Source organism: Herpailurus yagouaroundi, unplaced genomic scaffold (assembly GCF_014898765.1).
Source record: "Herpailurus yagouaroundi ecotype Mexico unplaced genomic scaffold, PumYag 142, whole genome shotgun sequence".
NCBI classification, from domain to species: domain Eukaryota; kingdom Metazoa; phylum Chordata; class Mammalia; order Carnivora; family Felidae; genus Herpailurus; species Herpailurus yagouaroundi.
Genome location: NW_024412397.1, coordinates 62,244,409 through 62,253,282, shown reverse-complemented (window position 1 = coordinate 62,253,282; position 8,874 = coordinate 62,244,409). Strand labels below are relative to the sequence as shown.

Sequence of the window (8,874 nt, the reverse complement as noted above, 5' to 3'; positions counted from 1 at the left end):
TTTTTTTTTAATTGCTGTGTTTGACATACATCAGACAATTAATTTGCTCTATTTTTTATTCTTAGGATAAATTGTAATTTTATGATCTTGTTAAAAGATGAAGTGAGGCATATTAAAAATGTTAAGAGTTTATTTGATATGGAAGCAACCTGTGTCCATCAATAGACGAATGGATACTACACTTGATCTTAGCCAAAAGGCCAAGAAGCGATTATAGACGAATGGATAAAGTAGATGTGGCATATATTTACGATGGAATATTATTCAGCTGTGAAAAAAAAAAGAATGAGATCTTGCCATTTGCAACGACATGGATAGACCCAGGGGATATTACGCTAAGTGAAAGAAGTCAGACAGAGAAAGACAGATACCGTATGATTTCACTTATATGTGGAATCTAGAAAACAAAGAAACAACCCAGAAACAGATCCGTAAATACAGAGAACAAACTGATGGTTGCCAGAGGGAAGGGGGTGGAGCAGGGGTAGCATGGTTGAAGGGGTGTGGGAGATACTGGCTTCCAGGTATGGAATGAATAAGTAATGGGGGAATGAAAGGTACAGCACAGGGAATATAGCCAATGGTAGTGTAATATGTTGTCTGGTGAAAGATGGCAGCTCCACTCACAGTGAGTATAGCATAATGTATATAGAGTTGTTTAATCACTATGTTGTACACCTGAACCTATTGTAATGTTGTGTGATGACTCCACCTCAACAAAAAAAAGAAAAGAGTTTATTTGAGCAAAAGTCTATTCAGATGGGGAAGCATCAAACTGGAAGGGGTTAGAAGGCACTCTATGGACAGGAGCCTGGGGAAAGACTCAGAGAAGGTGTGGAAACCAAGTCAGAAAATCACTGATTGTTTACAGCGTAAAGTCTAGTTGGCTGTTGGTGCTTGGTTGTCCTTAGGTTTCAAATTCACAACCTTGAGCTATTTATAGACCTTGGTTTTAGTTTGCTTAGGTGAGCTGCCAAGAGCATTAGAGTCATTTCAGTGTGATGGCCTCCTTGTTTCATGAATTCAACAATCTTAAATATCTAGTAGAAATAACTTAAGCTTATTTGAGTAGTAAACCCAAGTAGAATATAAACACATGCCTCCATTATCCTAAATGCTGACGACTCTGAAGACATGCCTGTTTTCATTAAACCAGTAATATTTAATTAGCCCCATTTTCCAAAGATGATTCCAGTTCACGTGAACTTAAAAGGTACTTGGATTAGTTCCAATTTTTCTGAAAGTTTTAGCAATATCTAATTGGTGTAACTGCTTGTGTTTTTCTAAGCCAATTAAAATAGATCTCTTATATGGGATTTTATTTTTTTTTTAATTTTTTTTTCAACGTTTATTTATTTTTGGGACAGAGAGAGACAGAGCATGAATGGGGGAGGGGCAGAGAGAGAGGGAGACACAGAATCGGAAACAGGCTCCAGGCTCTGAGCCATCAGCCCAGAGCCTGACGCGGGGCTCGAACTCACGGACCGCGAGATCGTGACCTGGCTGAAGTCGGACGCTTAACCGACTGCGCCACCCAGGCGCCCCGATTATATGGGATTTTAGATTAATTCTGGCAATACCCTCTGGAGGGAGAAAATGCCACACACACGCATCGTACATACATAGACACAAACATGCAGACAGACACAAGAATCTTAAAGCTTGCGTCCTAAAATTTTAGCCGTGAGTCAGGCCAACATAGCATTCAAACCCCACAGGTTTATATAAAATGGCTGGATCCAAACTGTGTTTCTGGCAGGTGGAACAGGTTTAGGCTACCTGCTCAATGAAGCCTACCAATATTTGGGGGGAAGACTTTCATTTGCCCTGATATGTAATGATAGAGGCTGTGGACTGAATTTTAGGCAAGAGCTCTTTTGGAAACACCAACAGATTGAGGATTTTAAAAGCTCATCTGAGTGGATAAAATATCTAGTTCATTTTTGGGAGTTAGAGTAAGGAGCCCTTCAGTTGAGGGACCAACAGTAACCTCCTTGGAAGTTTCCATTTCAGAGAGGTTTCTTGGCTTCTTGAAACAACAGTTCCTATCATCAGAGGTTTGGGGCAACTGTTACTTAAAAAGTTCCCCCCTTTTGTTTTTTTCTTAGGTGCAGAACAGTTCCATTTCCAATGTCCTGACCTTTCACAGTATCTGCAAGAGTCTTCAGATGAACAAGGGAGATGTGGGACTTGGTAAGAAGGATGTCTGGGCTTTGAATTACTTCTAGGGTGTCACTTTCCGTCTTTGTAAAGATTCGATTAGTAAGATGGGGTCAGTTGTTTTTAATTCCTCAAAGAATTCGGTCACCTCACTGATAATAGCAAGGGGGTGACTCTCATCCAACTACATCGTTTTGAATTTGTTTCTTTATTTCAGAAAGATTTCCGACTAAGATGAAAATCTGAGGATTCCCAAATTCCAGATTTATAGCTATGTGCTTTTGGGATGTTTTTAAGTCATTCCACAAAGGCTAGAGTTTGTTTTCTTTTCCTCTGAGTACATAGTTCCATTTTAGCCCAGTTATTCATAGGTGAGGAGGCCTTAAAAACAGCTCCTCTTGGGCCCTGAATGCTGGCCTCCAATTGGGCAACTTCTGACCACAGACTCTTAAAAAAATCCTTTCAAATATATTATTATCAGGTTTGGTGAAGACAAACGTTGAATTTTCCTGGCAGTATCGACCCTCCCACTTTGTTTCTTTCCAAAGGTATACCTATTACAAATGTGACTCAAAACCAAAGTCAATAATTTTGCCTTTTTATAGCTTAACCAGGGACCCAAGAGGATTTCCAAAGCGGGTACAAAAGACGCAGCTACCATGATCTAGACCTGCTCCCAAAGGCAGCCAGAAGAAAGAAAGACTTGGGGTGCTTGGGTGGCTCAGTTGGTTATGTTTCCGACTTCAGCTCAGGTCATGATCTCACGTGGGGTTCATGGGTTTGAGCCCCACATCGGGCTCGTGCTGACAGCTCAGAGCCTGGAGACTGCTTCGGATTCTATGTCTCCCTCTCTCTCTGCCCCTCCCCTGCTCACGCTCTGTCTTTCTCAAAAATAAATAAACATTTTAAAAAATTAAAAAAGAAAGAAAGAAAGACTTAAGTGAGCTTCCTGATCTCTGGCAATAGTCAGCAGGATATCAGCAACAGTGGAGTGCAGCCCACATCTCTGTGTGGTCAACTACAAGTTCTTGGGATTCCCCAACCTGAAGGTTGGCTGTTTGCAGATGCAGGTCTGACAGCCTGACACAAAATGGACAATAAGGAAAGCAATGGCTGTCCTCAGAAGAGCAAGGATCAATAACCAAAGAGTTCTCAAAACCAAGAGTCACCCAAGAGTAATACCCAAAGAACTGGTTCTTCCAAGTGTTCCCTCCTGCTAATCCAAATATAGATAAAGAGGGGCTCTTGCTGTCCCCATTTGATCAGAAATCTGTGAGGCTGACTTGGTATGAATTTTTACTTTTCGCCAGCTTTGTCAGACATCCTGAGTTCTCAGTTACAACCTCTAAAATGATTGAGGTGTCCCACCTGTCCTTTGTGATAGTCAAAACTCTAGTGGAGTAAAGAAAAAACAAAAACAAAAACAAAACAAAAAAACCAAAAACCAAAAAACCAAAAAACAACCATCTTTTTCCTCTATTCTCTGAGGTTCTGTGAGTGGGGCCTGTGAATTAAAGCTATGAGACAGAGTAACAGGAAAAAAGTTTATTTTGCAGGCACACAGCGCCTTCTCAGAAAGGAAGTAAAAACTCGGAGAAGCAGTTAGGCCTGGGGCTTGTATGTCATTTTAAAAAAGGATGATAATTGTGGGGTAGACACTAGACAAAGCAAACTGGGGATTTGGTAAATTGTGGGAAGATGACTAGGAGAAGTATATACTAGTAAGGTTTGTTAGGCAGTCTCAGGTGACTTGTCTTCCAGTACAGGAGAAGGGGACATCTTTAAAAATGGAAATTTCCATTACGAATGGAAGTGAAAGGTATGCCCTGCTTTTAGCCAGATGGGGTGTGGTGGTGTAGACTCTTGCCGTGTTTGTTGTTTCTCAGTGCCTTCAAGGTAAAAATAATCATTATGCCAAAGTGGCATGTTCTGGTCTCCTTCACAAGTTTCCATAGCGAAGAGGTTGGGGGCAGGTTCCCCCAAATGTATCCCTTTCGCCTGTGGACTATCTTGGGCTGAAGGTGATGGAGACCCTGTGGGCTCAAGAGAAACTTTTGCCCCTCCCTTAACTATGTAGAAGAATCTCAGTTGGGGCTCTTTCCAAGAATAAGAATTCTTACCAGAGATAAACTTTATCTGAGTGACCCACGTGTATGGTGAGGCAAAGGTATGTGAATTGCATGCCTTCCCTCTGAAGTCCCAGACCCTTACTGCTTTCTTCTTAGTTCAGGATGACATATATACCTCATTTGGAATTTCCATGTCTGTGTGGATTCCCAGGGCATACGACATTAAGTTTGACTTTCTTCTGTTAACCTGTCTCATGTCAATTTGATTCTTAGTCCAGCTAGAGAGACCTTGAAGGGGGCAGGATATTCTTCCTCCCCGACAGTGGGGTACGCACCCCCAGCATGGCTGATTCCAAGTGATGTTACCAGTGTGATGTCACCGCTTGTGGATTTTGGAACAGCGCACATGGCTTCAGCATACCCCTGTCTGTATCTCCTTTCTTCCACACCAAGAGTCCTGGTATCAGGGGCACAGGGCCTGATATATTAGAATATCCCACAGTTATTAAGTTGCCTTATCTCCTGTTATACATGCAAAAGTGTTAGAGTAACACCATAAATACCTTTGTTAGCAATATGCTTACTGAAAACAGCAATTTGTTTTTGCATTGTGCTCTCCATTCTTCTATTTAAAAAAAAAAAAGTTGTTCTACATCTATTTTGTCAGGGTGCATAGCTATTACATACCATACTCTCTCTTTTAACCAGAACTTGGTCTGAGTTCAAAAGGAACTGTATCTCCGATGTTCACCACCAATGCTTTTACATCAATGTCTCTCCCTCGTCCCTTCAATTGTCCAAAGCTTGTTTTCTGGAAGAAATCATGGGAACTCAATTCTCTGAATTCTTGCATGTTGATAACAGTTGTCTATGACTCTAACACTTGAAATTCCATTTTGCTGCATATAAAAATCCTTGGTCACATTTTCTTTCCTCATGAAATCAGAGTAGGTATACTCTGTTTTCTCCTGTCAAAGTCGGACGATAATCTTGTCAGGGAGCAAGAACTCCTGTCCCCTTCAAGGTCTTTCTAGCTGGACTAAGAATCAAATTGACATGGGACAGATCCACAGGGGAGAACCAAATGTAACAGTGTACTTAACGGGGAATCCACAGAAACACGGAGATTCCAAAGACACTCAGAATGAGGCGTGCATGTGTCCCTCAAGGGGGTAGGGGTCCGGGACTTTAGGGGAAGACATACAATCCTCAGGAATAATGTAAAAGAGTAAATGCTTGGTAAACAAATGTTTGCTGAGCCACTCGGACACATGGGACATAGAGGACTTTGGTCAACAGGTCTTGCTAGGCTCCTTCTTGTCAACCACACCCGGTAGTATAATGTGGTGATCTGTGGTGATAGCTCCCTTCCCAGAACAGGTCCTCGAATTCTTTTTAGGCACTTGTGGGGGAAGTAAAGAGCTTTTTTTTTTTTTTTATGTATCTGCTGGGTTTTGATTGCTTTTTCGACTCACAATAATCTTCGTGCCAAAGTAGCCCATCTTGGGGTGGCCTGCCCTAGTTCCTACAATATCAATATTTTTCCCTCATAAATCACTTTTTGCCTAGATGCCCAAATATATTTTCTTAGCATTTTTCTTTAAAAATCTCATCATCTTACTGGAATGTGTCTTAATGCTGAACATTCTGAATTAATATTCTCAGGTACATAGGGAGTGCTTTCAATATGCTTCAAATATTTTTTGAAAAGTGCATTTTTTATTTCAGAAAAACCTTCTTGAATTACAGGTTTTAGAATTGTTCTCTGCTATTACTTTTCATCTTTAGGGACTCCTGTTATCTGTAAGATATTCTTGCCTATCCTCCATATTTGTCATATTCTTTGAAGCTCATTTTACCTTTCCTCCATTTCTTTTTGATTTTAAGATCGTTTATTTCCTTTCACGGTCCTTTTGGTTTCTGTTTCTTCATTTTTCTTCTCTTATTTCCAATTCTTTCCTGAGTTGTTGCTTCATTTCTGAGTTTCCCTAGTCCTGATTTAGTCTGCCTTCATTCTCTTGATGTCTTTAGCTTGTTTTGAAATCATAGGCTCTGGCTCGGGTGTGTTTTGTGGGCATGTCTTTGTGGCGTGCTTTTGTTGTCTGTAGGGATGTTACTCTACTTCTTGCTCAATTTTCTTCTGACGATAACTTTGATAGTTTTCAACCATGATTCTTTAAAAAAAAATTTTTTTAAGTTTATTTATTTTGAGAGAGAGAGGACAAGTGGGGTAGGAGCAGAGAGAGAGGGGAGAGAATCCCAAGCAGGCTCCGCACTGTCAGCACAGAGCCCGATGCAGGGCTCGAACTCACAAACGGTGAGATCATGACCTGAGCCTAAATCAAGAGTCCGACACTTAACGGACTAAACCACCCAGGCTCCCCAACCATGATTCTTTTCTAATGCACATTCTTATGTGAATTTACTTCTCCTCGGCATCCAAAAGGAGCGCTTTTGCCAGTTCACTTAACAATGCCTTCTGTTTTTTGTGAGTATGTTAAAATATGCAAGCTTGCCTACTGAAATTTCTCTTTTCCTTCTTTTCTCTGTCTTTTCTCTTTTCCACATTTCTCTTGTCCTTGTCCTGCAAAATTCTTATTGCATCCTAGGAGTTTCCACCCCATGGAGGGTCTTATCTTTATCCCTGTGGAGAAGGAAGGATTGTTCTAACCCTTCAGGTCTATTCGTGGGCTCCTTGCATTTACTGCTATTGGATGGATGACCTTCCTATTTTTTGATGATGTTCTTTCCATAGGGGAAACTCAATGCTGTTTCAGGTTTCCTCTTTTTTTTTTTTTTTAATGTTTATTTATTTTTGAGAGGGAAACAAAGAGACAGAGAACGAGCAGGGGAGCGGCAGAGAGACAGGAAGAGAGAAAATTTGAAGCAGGCTCCAGGCTCTGAACTGTCGGCACAGAGCCCGACGCGGGGCTCAAACCCATGAACCATGAGATCATGACACCTAACTGGCTGAGCCACCCAGGCACCCCAGGGTTTCTCTATCTTTAGGTCCATTAGACGTTTTATTGTTCCCCTGTTTCTGCTCACACGTACTCTGATAGCACCAAATCTTGCAGCTATGCTGTGATTCATCCTCACTGCCTTTACATTTTGGGGTCTGTGGGGATACCTTGTCAACTAATTTTGTCCCAAGCATTGTCCAGGGGTTTTGGTTTTGTTATCTAGTTACTCAGTCCACTGCACCTAATAGATAAATGGCCCTTGATCCATGTTAAAAAAAAAAAAAAAAGGAAATTTTAATGAGTTAGTCTTAATAATTTGCACCCTGGACTCTGACTTGAAATAAACACATCAGGGCAGAACAAATCAGAATAATCCTCCTGGGAAAGCACTAACCAAGCTACTTAAAAGCAAGTTTCCTGAAAAGTAATTAAAGTTCCCTAAACTAGAATCTCTGACAATAAATAACATATCTTAATGTTTTCAATGTATCCAATATATGGTAGTTGCCCCCCTTATCTGAATTTTGCTTTCGGTTACCTGTGGTCAACCATGGTTTAGAAGCAGATAATCTTCCTTCTGATGTATGATCAGAAGGTCAAAAGTAGCCTAATTCTGCATCACATGCCTACGTTACTCACTTCATCTTATCACGTAGGCATGTTATCATCTCACATCATTATAAGAAGAAAGATGAGTACAGTGTGATAAGATATTTTGAGAGAGAGAGAGACCACATTCACATAACTTTTATTATAGTTTAACATTATAATTGTTCTATTTTATTATTAGTTGTTGCTATTAATCTCATACTGTGCCTAATTTATAAACTAAACTTTATAATAGGTATGTATGTATGCATAGGAAAAACCAGTATATGTAGAATTCAGAACTATCTGCCATTTTGAGCATCCACTGGGGGTCTTGGAATCTACCCTCCATGGATAAGGGGGCGTTGCTATATTTTTACTGGGAATTAGTTATGTGTTGTATATTGTTATAAGCTATTCTAGATAGGAATAGGTATGAAACATAGCCCCTCTCCTCAAGGAGTTTCTAATTTAGTTAGGATTATATTGGATACCTGAAGTAGGAAGGTGATTTGTAAACTGCAGTGCTATAAACCATGTCAGTCATTTAACCTCTTGTTGCAGGGGTCTCATGTGAAAACTCCCCTTCTCCATTGTTCTCTGTAATTTATGAAGATCACATTGCATGCACTACTTGGAGGGAAGGAAAAATGGATAGACCAGGTTGTTGTTGTTTTTGACCTTTATAACCTAAAACAGAACCCTGAAGAGGAGCAGAATTTGCCACCTCAAAATGTCTGTTCGGCTTAAGGATTGTTGTTTTGAGCTAAAGGCAATGAAAACTGATCAGATTCAGGAAAAGCCCTTTACTGCCTCCTCAGTTGCCTAAACTTACATTGGAAAGGGGGGCCTGTATCAGGGAGAGAGTTATTACCTTTTTACCTAAGAAACTTATGTATATAATAGGTCAACCATTGTTTTCTAAACATCTCCTCTTGCCTTCCTGTGAATGGCCTTCCTTGCCTTTGCAACCCCAGCCCCCAACCCCTTTCGTTAGTTCAGGATGCTACATAAGCCTCAGTAACCTGGCTGCGGGCTGCGGCTGCCTTTTGGAATATATATATATATATATATATATATATATATATATATAT

At 40.5% G+C, this 8,874-nt stretch overlaps 1 protein-coding gene and 1 pseudogene across 3 annotated transcripts in view; one reads left to right on the top strand and one right to left on the bottom strand.

Annotated features, from left to right (window-relative positions):
• The window catches only part of MPPE1 (metallophosphoesterase 1), a 56,286-nt gene that overhangs the window by 18,070 nt on the left and 29,342 nt on the right, over positions 1 to 8,874 (top strand). For 2 of the 3 annotated variants that reach the window (XM_040479423.1, XM_040479424.1), the window contains exon 2: positions 2,109 to 2,193. The exons of the other annotated variant lie outside the window; for it this stretch is intronic. The gene's annotated coding sequence lies outside the window, so the exon portion shown is untranslated. The remainder of the gene's footprint in view (positions 1 to 2,108; positions 2,194 to 8,874) is intronic. 3 annotated transcript variants of the gene reach the window in all.
• LOC121033253 (uncharacterized) lies at positions 93 to 212 on the bottom strand (annotated as a pseudogene).